Source organism: Hemibagrus wyckioides, unplaced genomic scaffold, assembly GCF_019097595.1.
Source record: "Hemibagrus wyckioides isolate EC202008001 unplaced genomic scaffold, SWU_Hwy_1.0 Contig17, whole genome shotgun sequence".
Classification (NCBI taxonomy): Eukaryota; Metazoa; Chordata; class Actinopteri; order Siluriformes; family Bagridae; genus Hemibagrus; species Hemibagrus wyckioides.
Genome location: NW_026690777.1, coordinates 175,893 through 190,994, shown reverse-complemented (window position 1 = coordinate 190,994; position 15,102 = coordinate 175,893).

The following is a 15,102-nucleotide window of genomic DNA, read 5'->3' as shown; positions in this document are numbered from 1 at the left end:
AGTGTATATTTTTTACAGTATTTTTTATTTGCTGTATTTTTACAGTATTTTTTATTTGCTGTATTTTTACAGTAATTTTTTATTTGCTGTATTTTTACAGTATATATATATATATATATATATTTTTACAGTATATATTTTTTTACAGTATTTTTATTTGCTGTATTTTTACAGTATATATTTTTACAGTATTTTTTATTTGCTGTATTTTTACAGTATATATATTTTTACAGTAATTTTTATTTGCTGTATTTTTACAGTATATATTTTTTTTACAGTATTTTTATTTGCTGTATTTTTACAGTATTTTTTATTTGCTGTATTTTTACAGTATATATTTTTACAGTAATTTTTTATTTGCTGTATTTTTACAGTATATATTTTTTTTACAGTATTTTTTATTTGCTGTATTTTTACAGTGTATATTTTTGACAGTATTTTTTATTTGCTGTATTTTTACAGTATATATTTTTACAGTATTTTTTATTTGCTGTATTTTTGCAGTATATATATTTTTACAGTATTTTTATTTGCTGTATTTTTACAGTATTTTTTATTTGCTGTATTTTTACAGTATATATTTTTACAGTAATTTTTTATTTGCTGTATTTTTACAGTATATATTTTTTTACAGTATTTTTTATTTGCTGTATTTTTACAGTGTATATTTTTGACAGTATTTTTTATTTGCTGTATTTTTACAGTATATATTTTTACAGTATTTTTTATTTGCTGTATTTTTGCAGTATATATATTTTTACAGTATTTTTATTTGCTGTATTTTTACAGTATTTTTTATTTGCTGTATTTTTACAGTATATATTTTTACAGTATTTTTTATTTGCTGTATTTTTACAGTATATATATTTTTACAGTATTTTTATTTGCTGTATTTTTACAGTATATATTTTTACAGTATTTTTTATTTGCTGTATTTTTACAGTATATATTTTTTTACAGTATTTTTATTTGCTGTATTTTTACAGTATATATTTTTACAGTATTTTTATTTGCTGTATTTTTACAGTATATATTTTTACAGTATTTTTATTTGCTGTATTTTTACAGTATATATTTTTTACAGTATTTTTATTTGCTGTATTTTTACAGTATATATATTTTTACAGTATTTTTATTTGCTGTATTTTTACAGTATATATATTTTTACAGTATTTTTTATTTGCTGTATTTTTACAGTATTTTTATTTGCTGTATTTTTACAGTATATATTTTTTACAGTATTTTTATTTGCTGTATTTTTACAGTATATATTTTTACAGTATTTTTTATTTGCTGTATTTTTACAGTGTATGTTTTTTACAGTATTTTTTATTTGCTGTATTTTTACAGTGTATATTTTTTACAGTATTTTTTATTTGCTGTATTTTTACAGTATTTTTTATTTGCTGTATTTTTACAGTAATTTTTTATTTGCTGTATTTTTACAGTATATATATATATATTTTTACAGTATATATTTTTTTACAGTATTTTTATTTGCTGTATTTTTACAGTATATATTTTTACAGTATTTTTTATTTGCTGTATTTTTACAGTATATATATTTTTACAGTAATTTTTTATTTGCTGTATTTTTACAGTATATATTTTTTTACAGTATTTTTTATTTGCTGTATTTTTACAGTGTATATTTTTGACAGTATTTTTTATTTGCTGTATTTTTACAGTATATATTTTTACAGTATTTTTTATTTGCTGTATTTTTGCAGTATATATATTTTTACAGTATTTTTATTTGCTGTATTTTTACAGTATTTTTTATTTGCTGTATTTTTACAGTATATATTTTTACAGTATTTTTTATTTGCTGTATTTTTACAGTATATATATTTTTACAGTATTTTTATTTGCTGTATTTTTACAGTATATATTTTTACAGTATTTTTTATTTGCTGTATTTTTACAGTATATATATTTTTACAGTAATTTTTTATTTGTTGTATTTTTACAGTATATATTTTTACAGTATTTTTATTTGCCGTATTTTTACAGTATATATTTTTACAGTATTTTTTATTTGCTGTATTTTTACAGTATATATATTTTTACAGTAATTTTTATTTGCTGTATTTTTACAGTATATATTTTTTACAGTATTTTTTATTTGCTGTATTTTTACAGTATTTTTATTTGCTGTATTTTTACAGTATATATATTTTTACAGTATTTTTTATTTGCTGTATTTTTACAGTATATATTTTTTACAGTATTTTTTATTTGCTGTATTTTTACAGTATTTTTATTTGCTGTATTTTTACAGTATATATATTTTTACAGTATTTTTATTTGCTGTATTTTTACAGTATATATATTTTTACAGTATTTTTATTTGCTGTATTTTTACAGTATTTTTTATTTGCTGTATTTTTACAGTGTATGTTTGATTAGCAGGTTTCCTCTTCAGCTCGAGATCAACACAATGTTTACTGTAGGGAATAAGAGCCCCCTAGTGGTAAATCAGGGCATGTGTATCTTCTGTAGCGGTCAGTTTAATTCTGTATAATTAACTAGAAGAAGAATACATTGTAATGTAAATAAATACATCTGTAAATAATAAATAAATATTGACCAACTATGTCACTTTGAATCTGAGGAGCTATATTATCTGCTCAGATTCAGTCAAATGCTTCAAAACCCACTGGTAGGTACTTCACAGTGCAGATGGACAATGACCTGAGGCATACTGCCAAAGCAATCCAAAACTTTTATAAGGCAATGAAGTGGAATCTGCAGTGGCCAATAATTCAATTAAACTGCAGATCACTTGCTGAAGGCAAAACACCCAAAGAATTAGGATTTGGATGCAGAAAACAGCAAAATGGCAAGTGTGGGTAGGAGTAGGTCCTAAATATTGTAACTGTGGAGATAAGCATAAATATAAGCATATAAGGATCCATACACATGAGGTTTATTAAAACAGAAAAAAAACAGTCAGAATAGTTAAAACACAAACCTGAAATGTGGTCAAGTGTGTAGTCAAAAAAAGGCAGAGACAAAAAAACATACGGTTAGATCAGAATTAACATCTAAACCATAGGGGCTACACAAAGGGATTTTTTACATAAATAAAAACAAGGCGAGGCAAAACAATCCTAAACTAAATTTTATTCTGAAAGTCACAAGGATGCAATCAAACTGTACAAAAATATAGATATAAATATATAACAGTGTAGAATATTAATGAGGAAATCCAACATCCAGTTCAACAAGACACTCAGATCTGTACATTTTCTAACATGATAACATATGCAGTGAGGGGGCTAATAGGTGAGTAAGCCATGCTATTGAAGGTCACCAGGGCTGGAAAGTAATGAATTCCAAAGTGTCTTGTTTCTATAATCCCATAGTTTTTGCTCAAAATTGTGCGTTATTAAATAGCTTAGAATAGGTGTAGGTTTAACATTAATGTGTTGTAAGTGTGCTTATTTCCATCAAGTGTACTTGTAACATTGTTCAAAGTTATCCATGTCGATGGTGATGGTGTGTATGTACGTGTGTGTGTGTGTGTGTGTAGTGGCGGACTGGGACAATAATTCAGGTCTGGAATTTGACTCCATCCCTTTGCTGCTGCCGTCACCGCCACCCTAATTCATTTAATCCACAAGACTGCTAATCTTGTAGGCTACCCCTATTAGTTGATGTAACAGGTAGATACCAGACGAATTATAAATGAATAAACAGGCCTAAATGAACCCTCAACAACTCACTAGAAGTACACCATCTATACTACCACACCACAGACAGAAATAAAATTGGCTTAAAAAGTGATAATAAGAGATGCTGAAATATATATTTTATGTATTTCCAATGATCAAGTACAGAATGTCAAAAGTATCAGAAACACAAACACAAACTTAACAAAAGCTACGACAGTGTAAGTAACAGATAATGTTCACTCAATGGCATAAGAACAGACCAGTAAGACTAAACAGTAAGTAATCAGCACTAGTACACAAAAAAGAAAAAGAAAAAAGACAATAAATTTCTGGTCAAATCTGTCACTAGAAAATACTGTATCCCCATCTCTAAAACAGTGTGCTAGTTTGTCATTTTCTGACATGCTCTTTCAAAACTTCTATCGGTATATATTTTTTAAAAAATATATATTTTGTGAACACCATTAGCTTGCACAAAGTAAAATTATTAGGTGATAGTTAGCCATGCTGTAGATGCGCGTGTGCAGGTCATTAATTTTTATTGATTCTAAAAAATATTGACCCTCTAACACTTAAACCCTCTATTCTACTTCTATGCTGTCTACTCGATTTCTTTTATTTAATATATAAAAACTTTGACCCACTAACACTAGTACTCTCTATTCTATCTACTTTTTATTCTTTTTATTTCTTATAAAAAACATTCTACATGTACTGAGTTAGACTAAACTATAAACTACAACTATAAGTTTATTTACAACAATATTATTTGCAGCTACTATTTATACTAATTACTATTAGCAGTTATCTATATAGACAAGGATAGAGGGATAGATTGATAAGGGACGCTCTATGAGGGATGAGGGATATTAAAACTACTCCTTGGGTGCTGGGTTCACTCTACAGACCTGTAGGGAAGAAAAGAGTATACTTTAATATTAAGTTCATCAAAAATAAGAATAAAATTAATTTCTACTTACGTGTGGAAAGCTTGAGCAATGTATAGAAAAGAAGTGAGGGAAAAGAAATGGAACAGATGGAAGAAAAGAGGAATTTGGTAGAAGGAAGGACATTGCTCAGAGCTTCCACAAAATGTCCATTAATATCCAAAATATCCAAGTGTCCTTTTTTAGCAGGCTGTGATTGTTATAAAATTAGCTTTTGATGCTTGTTATTTTAATTATTATTCCTTAATTACTCATTACCACATTTGTTTGACAACTACATCATTTTCAAGCCCAGTAACTGAAAGTATTTTGCACAAGGAAACAGTCTATCATCATTCTGAAGTCACCTGGTTGTTAACTGCTGCCAGACGCATCACAATCTTCTTCCCCATAACGAACAAGAAGTTCTGATTGTGGATGCAGGTAAGATGAATCTGAATATAAGACAGCACATAATATAAGTTAAAGCAGAGTGAACTTCCCCTGAGCAAAAACAGCAGCTAAACAAAGGTTTTACTCACAGCGAACGCCTCACGGAGAGCATGCAGCTTCAGGTCGATATCAGTTACCCCTCTCTCTGTAAGATGGTCCGTAAGGAACAAAAGATTTACATGCTTAGTGTATTAAACATACATTACTCCTTTATACCATTAAACTGTGAAGAGAAGCGTACCAAGTAAAGGGCACCTCCATCTCCTCTTGGCTAAGGCTCTCCTCACTCTCCTGCAAGACACATTAGCAATAAATCATTAAAACTCACACAGTAAATGTTACAGCCTCCCATTCAGGGGAATAGCAGCATCTGTAGATACACATCAGGTCTGAAACACAGAATTACCTCAGAGTCGTACTGTTCCTCTGAATCACTGTGGGGAGAGTCAACCTGCTCCTGCTCCCAGGTGGAGGTGTTCACCTGACCATCTTTAGCCACATGCAGGAACGTGCAGGACACCTTTTTAAAGGTTTGCTGTTAAATTAAAAAATATATAAAAACACTGCAGACCCATATGTGTACAAAATTCCAAGAGTTACTATCTACAATAAAGACTTCATGACATTGCAATAAATTTACCACATAATCCTCAAGTGGCTCCATGATGGTTTCCACCCGGTTACAGGAAAGGAGCTCTGTAACCTTCCCATATTCAGCCTTAAGAGAACAATTTGAAGTGAACACAATTAGTCACTGCAACTAACAAAAGTTTTGTGACGCCACAACAGATAATCCCTCACCTGTATGACAGTGAAATGGTCCTCGATGGTGGTCTGATAAGGGAATCCCTGCAAATGACAATTAGCTGAAACTCAAGATCTACTTCTCAAAAGTGTTCATCTAATAATCATTAATATCAATTCTCTTCATCAGAGTAACAAAGATGGTGATTACCAGCTGGTCGAAGTAGCGCGTCTTGGTGGTTTTAAACCAGCAAAAACCACTCTCAGGACCCCTTATCATCCCGAGGAAGTATCCCTTAACGTCCACTGCCTAGAAATAGAGAAACTAAACATTAGAACTTGTAAAGAAGGATGTGTGTGTGTTTGTATCTCAGCTGCAGCACTGTACAATACCCCAGACTGGGAGTTGGAGGAGTCTGCAGTGTTGTACTCAACATTACAGCAGGTGCTGTTCAGCTCACCAGCACTGAGGGGCTGTGAAAAGTAGAAGATGAGGATCATCAGTGTTTTTTATCATAGCAGTTTCACACTAACACTTTCAAACATTCTGTCGCTTGGAAAATCCAGAGATCAGATTTAGTAAATAAATGACAGGTTTGGTTACCAGAACAACAGCTGAAGATGTGGAGTGAGTTTCTGTGGGTAGCTGCGGCAGGATTGGCTCAACAACCTTAAGACACACACACACACACACACTTAGACAAAAGCAGCTTACACGTTTCAAATGTAGTTAAAATATTTTACTGACACATACCTGGAGGACTGAGGAAGTATCTGACGATTCTCCCAGCAAATCCACAGCTTCTGCAATAAATTAGTTTCATGTAAGTTTAATAACTAATATTTTCTGTTAAATGTAAAACATTAAAATGGCCAAATTTATAAGGTAGTAGAGAGAGAGAGAGAGAGAGACCTTGTAAATTTTTCTCTCCTTTCTTTCTAATGCTTAAAAGTTAATAAACCTGTGAGTTAGTTAGCTAGTTAATTTGTGAAGAAACAGACTAATTGTAGCATTAGTAGCTTGTGTAAATTCACTGTACATGTGACTGATTAAACTCTCTAAATCCTCAAGTCCAGGCATCCTGATGAACTCCACCTCCCCATCAGGATCCACACGCTGCCGTCTACTCAGAGGGGCTTCTTGATTGCCATCCTCTTTGTCCCACCTCCTCCTTATGCCCTGGCGTGGGACAGGAGTTATCATTGTGGCAGGAGCATAGTACATACCAGCCACAATGTTGCGGATGTCGATATTGAAATAAGGCTGGGGCAAAGGAACTGTTGAAGGCTGTGGACTCCCTGAAGGTGGTGGCCTCCTCAAAGGGGATGGGGTCCGGAGAGGGGATGGACTCCTCACAGGGGATGGGGTCCTGAGAGGAGAGAGGCCTCTCACAGGTGGGGATGGGCTTCTATCAGGGGACAGGTTCCTCGTTGACACCTCATGTTCACCACCATCTCCAGCTTCATTTTGCTGAGCAGGTCGGCTGTTGTCGTCCTCGTTAGCGCTGAGCTCTCTGTTGTAGTTGAGCTCATCTTGTGGAAACACAAACGTCTCCCTCCGTCTCCCTGTGTCAAAGAAGATGAACAGACAATGAAACACATCTAATAACATCTCATAAAAGGAAGCAGAAAACCTTATTTTAATAGCACTGTGTATGTTTTATACAGCAAGAAAGCCTCACTATCAAAACAAGAAGTATTTACACAAGTTATATTACTGTAATCTTCCTATAACACTGCATTAAAAACTCAGTATTTACATTTTAGCTGCATTTATAGGTGTTATACAGGGCTCTTCCAGTATCACGGCTTCACTGTTAGTCACACTGTGCACTTATTTCAATGCTTAAAAATATCTTCCCCCAAAAAATGCAGATTAAAATACATTTCTATTACAGTCTATTACTTTAGCACTTTCTTACTCCAGTGGTTCACATCCCCTTTGAGTCCAATTGTGTCTCCTCTCAAAAATTCGCCCTTTATCGTAAATTACACTACTCCTAACTATTTTATTCACGACAGCTAGAAACAAAACCTTGCTGAACAGAATTGAAACAAACAGCTTGATATTTTTGCCTAAGCTGCACTCTACATTGCCACACTAGCTCCATTTATTTGTACCGATTGGTTTTGTTCAGCTAGCTGCCTTTCCTCACAGCCCCTTTCTCTCTCCGCTTTAACAACTCGACAAACACGGACAATGAAAAATCCTTAAAATAATAAGTTACTTCATGTTATTGTAAGTATTTTAACTTATTCTATTCACTCCATCAAAAAAAAAACTATAAACACTGAAAAACAATTACTTAGCTACATGCTAACTAGCCGTCTAGCTAATCTTTGCTAATACTCTTCGGCTTGACTTAGTAAACTTTAGCAAACGTTAAGTAAACATTGGGACTTTTATGAAAAGCTGATGTTAACATATCTGAAAACATGAACACTGTTTTCTTCTTCCCTGCTCGTTTCACTGGAGTCTGCCATTTTGTCCGCTAGCTTTAGCATACTGATCGGGTACGTAAAGCGATTAGCCGAATAAAGATTAGCCGAACAGAATTTCTCAAAACCATCTAATCATATAAAACGATATTCCTGATTGTGGTTTTTTGTAATAACGCGGTGTTTAAAAGACTTTATACTTAAGTGAAAAAGAGGAAACTCAGTAACTCACCGTTCCAGGGGTCGTACAGTCCGCTCCATCCGGGCTCGGGATCCACATCCGGGTGCTGAGGCTCGGCTCCTCCCCCGAAGTTCATCATCGCTGCGCTGTAGAGTCGGTGTAGGAGTCAAATCCAGTAGTGGAGTACAGAGAAATCCGAAACAGGGGTGTAGCAAAAATGCCAAAAGATAATCCAAATCTTGCGACCTTCAGAACCAGTATAAACCAACACTAACTAGTATAAAACAGCACTAACTAGTATAAACCAATATAAACCAGCACTAACTAGTATAAACCAGCACTAACTAGTATAAACCAGCACTAACTAGTATAAACCAGTATAAACCAGCACTAACTAGTATAAACCAGCACTAACTAGTAACAAGAGTCAATAATGAATAAATAATAATAATAATCATAATAATAAGCTGAAATGTCCGGGAAGCCCAGGGAGTGAAGCATAGCTGAAGTTTAAGGCAGCATGTAGGTGTACAGTTGGAATTCAAGCTGTAGGACCAGTTTAAAGACGATACGACCTTAAAAAAAAAAAAAAAACTCCTGTTTACGGCATCTACCGAAAACCTCCGAGAAAAACCGAACTGTACAGAAACCAGGAAGTGAAGTCCGTAGAAAATGCATTTACAAATTATATATTTTACATTTTATAATTTGCTCCTGCTGAACACACTCAGTGTCCTCAAGGTAGGATGATCTTTATCCTTTAATGCCACACTGTTTCTACAATAAATCATGTTAAAGTGACAGTGTTACAGTCTAATGTTATGTAGCACACAAGACACCTCATCTTGCCGTGAATTAGCCTAATGCTAGTTACCGTGCTAGCGAACCTGGCTACTGGTTTAAACTACACAATAAAATCATTAAGCTCGGTTTAAGAATTTATTTTATTTCCACAATGAAATATTTACCCCATTAGAAGTCCATTCTTAACAACCCCTTCTCCTGGTTTTAATAAAATAAATCGTGCTTAGCTTTGTGATTCAGCAGCTAGCGCGCTAACGGACTTTAGCCGATTTTTAGCGATTTCAATGACAGTGTAATATTTGGACTAATCATATCTACCGAGAGAACTTGTATATTTGTTGTAATTATTTAACACTTTATTGGTTATATTAATGTGAATATGATATTTCTCCTAATAATAGTTCACCTGTTAGTGAACATGCTGCTGCTTTAAATTACACACTAAAATCCTGAACCGAGTTGATGAGCTCGGGTAACGAGAATTTAGTTTATTTCCATAATATAATATTTACCCATTTAAAAGGTGACTTTTCACACCCCTGAGTACTGGTTTTACACTAAATCATGACTAGACTAGTGATTTAGTCAGGTCTAAAGGACTTAGTTACAGATGTATGTTATCTACTTAGAGAACTTCGCTAATCATTTCATTTACACAGTTAGCATCATGCTAGTTATCATGCTAGCGAACTCGGCTACTGGTTTAAATGACACAATAAAATCCTTAAGCTTGGTCAAGAATTTATTTTATTTCCACAATGAAATATTTACCCTGTTAGTAGGTCACTTTTAACAACCCTGACTACTGGTTTTACACTAAATCATGATTAGCCTTGTGATCCGCTAGCTAGCGCGCTAGCGGACTTTAGCCGATTTTTACCGATTTAAATTACACTGTAATAGTTGGACTAATTATGTCTACATGTCTATTTGTTGTAATTTGTACACATTTTATCGGTAAATATAGTATAAATATAATGTTTAGCCTAATGTTAGTTAAGCTGCTAGTGAACTTGGCTGTTGTTTTACATTACACACTAAAATCCTGAACGAGTTGATGAGCTTGACCAACGAGAATTTCATTTATTTCCACAATATAATACTCATCCCCATTAAAAAGTCACTTTTAACAACCCTGACTACTGGTTTTATACTAAATCATACTTAGACTACTGATTAATCAGCTCTCGCGCTAAAGGGCATGGTTACAGATGTACACCGATCAGCCATAACATTATGACCACCGACAGGTGACGTGAATAAGACTGATGATCTCCTCATCATGGCACCTGTTAGTGTGTGGGATATATTAGACAGCAGGTGAACATTTTGTCCTCATAGTTGATGTGTTAAAAGCAGGAAAAATGGGAAAGTGTAAGGATTTGCGCGAGTGGATCAGAGCATCTCCAAAACTGCAGCTCTTGTGGGATGTTCCCGGTCTGCAGTGGTCAGTATCTATCAAACGTGGTCCAAAGCAGGAACGGTGGTGAACCGGTGACAGGGTCATGGGCGGCCAAGGCTCACTGATGGACGTGGAGAGTGAAGGCTGACCCATGTGGTCCGATCCACAAGACAAGCTACTGTTGCCCAAATTGCTGAAGAAGTTAATGCTGGTTCTGATAGAAAGGTGTCCGAATACACAGTAAATCACGGTTTGTTACTTATGGGACTGCATAGTCAGGGCGCCCATGTTGACCCCTGTGCACCACTGAAAGCACCAACAATGGGCACGTGAGCATCAGAACTGGACCACGAAGCAAAGGAAGAAGGTGACCTGGTCTGATAAATCAAGTTTTCTTTAACATGGCGTGGATGGACGGGTGTGTGTGCACATGGCACCAGGATGCACTATGGGAAGAGGGCAAGCTGGCGGAGGCAGTGTCATGCTTTGGGCAATGTTCTGCTGGGAAACCTTTTGGTCCTGCCATCCATATGGATGTTGCTTTGACATGAACCACCTACCTAAGCATTGTTGCAGGCCATCTACACCCTTTCATGGTAACGGTATTTCCTGATGTCTGTGGCCTCTTTCAGCAGGATGATGCACCGTGCCCCAAAGCAAAAATGGATCAGGAATGGTTTGATGAGCACAACAATGAGAATGAGGTGTTGACTTGGCTTCCAAATTCCCCAGATCTCAATCCAATCGAGCATCTGTGGGATGTGCTGGACAAACAAGTCCAATCCATGGAGGCCCCACCTCGCAACTTCCAGGACTTAAAGGATCTGCTGCTAACATCTTGGTGCCAGATACCACAGCACACCTTCAGGGATCTAGTGGAGTCCATGCCTCGACAGGTCAGGGCTGTTTTGGCAGCAAAAAGGGGACCAACAACATATTAGGCAGGTGGTCATAATGTTATGGCTGAGCGGTGTATGGTATCTACCTAGAGAAGTTCACTAATGGTTTCATTTCCACAATATCATAGTGAGTATAAAGGTTTTAATAATTATACAGTATAATATTTTTTATAGATTTGGGTGGTGGACAGGGGCAGGAGGTTTTAGAGAGTTTAATCAGGTCACATGTACAGTGAATTTACACAATCTGACTGCTACAATTTTTCTGTTTCTTCACAAGTTAACTAATTATCAAACTCACTGCTTTATTAACTTTTATGCATTAATAGGAAAGTTTGATATTGTGTAATTGAAGAGTCATAATTCTGAGTCACAGAAAAATAATCTATTGCAGAGCCTGTGGATGTGCTGGAGGAATCAGCAGATACTCCCTCTGTCCTCCAGGTATGTGTCAGTTAAATAGTAATATTTTAACTTCATTTAAAACCTACAGGCCACTTTTGTCTATGTGTGTGTGTTTGTGTGTTTGTGTGTGTGTGTGTTTGTGTGTTTGTGTGTGTGTGTTTGTGTGTGTGTGTTAAGGTCATTGAGCCAATCCTGCAGCTGCTGCCCACCGAACCACACGAAGAACCTTCAGCTGTCATTCTGGTAAGAAAATCCTTCATTTATTTCCTAAAGCCAATCAATAGATTTTACAAGGTTGTTTTTACTGTAAAGAATGTTAGTATAAATCTGATATGATAAGAAGCACTTATGATCTTCATGCTCTACATTTCACAGCCGCTCGATGCTGATGAGCCGGACAGTGCCTGCCGTGATGTTCAGTGTGTGTCTGTAGTCTCCTCCCTCTCCCAGGTATTCTACACTGCTGTAACTGAGATACAAACACACAAACATCCTTCTTTACAAGATCTAATGTTAAGTTTTGTTTCTCTATTTCTGGCCAGTGTGAAATGTGGTTGTAGATCTTGAGTTTCATCTAATTGTCTTTTACAGGGATTCCCTTATTATACCAGTGATAAGGAGAGTTTCACTGGCATTCAGGTAAGGGATTATTCATTGTGGCATCACAAAATGTTATGAACTGCAGTGACTAATTGTGTTTGTGTGTTTTAAGTTTGTTGAGCCGAACATCCAGCTGCTGCCCACAGAACAACCTCAAGACCCTTCACCTGTTTTTCTGTTTTGTTCTAAGTGACAGAATATTAGTATGAAACTGCTGTGATCAGAAGCACTCATGATCTTCCTGCTCTACTCTTCTGAGGTAATTCAGACATTCAGACCTGATGTGTATCTACATATGCTGCTATTCCCCTGATTCGGATACTGTAAAATTTACTGTGTGAGTTTTAATGATTTAATGATTTGGCTTGCAGGAGAGTGAGGAGCGCCTTAACCCAGAGGAGTTGGAGGTGCCCTTTATTTGGTACGATCCTCTTCACTCTTTAATGATGTAACAGTGTATTGTATGTTTAATATACACTAAACATTTACATCTCTTGTTTCTTAGCTGCCATCTTTCAGACAGAGGGGTGACTGAAATCGGCCTGAAGGTGCCCGCGCTTCGTGAGGCGTTTGCTGTGAGTAAAACCTTTATTCAGCTGCTGTTACTGCGCAGGTAAAGTCCACTCTGCTTTAACTTTTATATTGTGTGCTGTCTTATATTCAGACTCTGCTTGCCAGCATCCACAACCAGAACTTCTTGTTCATGGCTGGAAAGAAGATGGTCATGCGACTGGCAGCAGCTAACAACCAGGTGACTTCAGAATGATGAAAGACTGTATCATTTTTGTGATGGAAATAATTTCAGTTTCTCAGCCATAGCCAAAGTGAGTTACAGAGATTTTTTCGTTTGCTTTAACAGGATGCAGTTGGTGTGCAGTTGGCCTACGAGGCCCTGATTCGATTCCTGAGGACGCCTTCCAATCAGGAATCGATTAAAGCAGAGCTCAGCTCCTGTGTAAGCTAATAAACGCCTGTGTGAAATGACAGATGTTTAAAGATAACAGATTTTGCTAATATAGAAAACAGGACTCCAATATGTAAAGCTAATTTATTTTTGTCTTTTCTACTCTGTGCAGGACCACCACTACAACTTCCTGGATGTTTTTTTGAGCTGATTTTCTTCAGCTACTTTATAAATGGCTCAAAACCTCAGCCAGTAAGTGTCTTATCAGGAGATTTCTAAGCAATGTTTGAGTTTCAGAACATGGTCTATTTGATCTGGTTTTCTTTTTCCATATTTTTTAAACCTGATAAGACATGGCATTAATGAAGCTTGTCTTTCTTTCCAAAAGTTTAAGGGAGGTTTCTTGGAGTGCCTGCTTGCGAATTAAACGCAACACAAACTGAATTTTTCACTCATATACAGATCATTTTTACAGAATTTCACAACCTTTAAATGGTTTACTAAAATGTGAAAAATAACAAATATATATTTGTTATTATATTATATTCAGTGTTGGGGAAAGTTACTTTTAAAAGTAATGCGTTACAATATTGTGTTACTCCCTAAAAAAGTAACTACTTGCATTACTTAGTTATTTTTTTATAAAAAGTAATGTTATGTTTCTTTTGCGATACTTTTTCTTAAATTTGACCAGTAGACTGTAGTCTAGGTGTGACAGCATTAATCATACTGCAGAATTACTCTTACTAATATAACTTGTGTAAATACGTCTTGTTTTGATAGGGAGGTTTTCCTGCTTTACAAAACATACACAGTGCTATTAAAAAGGGTTTCTGCTTCTTTTTATGAGACGTTTTTAAATGTGCCACATTTTTATCTTCTTTGACACAGGGACACAGAGGGAGACGTTTGTGTTTCCGGAGGATGAGCTCAGCTACAACAGAGAGCTCAGTGACTCTGAGGACAATGACATCTGGCCTATGAGAGGTCTCTCTCCTGTATGGATCCCACCACCTGTGAGGATCCCATCCCCACCTATGAGAGGTCTCTCTCCTGTATGGATCCCACCACCTGTGAGGATCCCATCCCCACCTATGAGAGGTTTCTCTCCTGTATGGATCCCACCACCTGTGAGGAGCCCATCCCCACCTATGAGAGGTCTCTCTCCTGTATGGATCCCACCACCTGTGAGGAGCTCATCCCCACCTATGAGAGGTCTCTCTCCTGTATGGATCCGACCACCTGTATGGATCATCCGTTTCCCCGTTAACTTGGTTTCTATTTACATGGGAGAGGTGTTCAAAAGTTCAGAAGCTCAGTCATCACCTCATGTTCATCACCTCATATCCATGATGTATGGTAAGTATCTGTGGTAAGTATGTGTGATAATTATTTCACCCCTAGATTTCAGCATTAGTCTTTTTTAATAATTATGTAAGTATTTCAGCCTTTTAAACACGTGGGGTGGTGAGAATCCGCTTGATACCTTCTCGTCTGTTGTGTTGGAAAAAAATTTAAAAAAACATTTTGGAGCTAACTATGTAACCTGTTCCCAAAATTTTCAGTAGACCCAAGAGCCCAGTGTTCATGCTCAGGCCTCTTCTGTAGTTTTTTTTAAGAACACCTCTTATGAGTTCATAGCCCATAGTTCATAGCTACATCATTCGG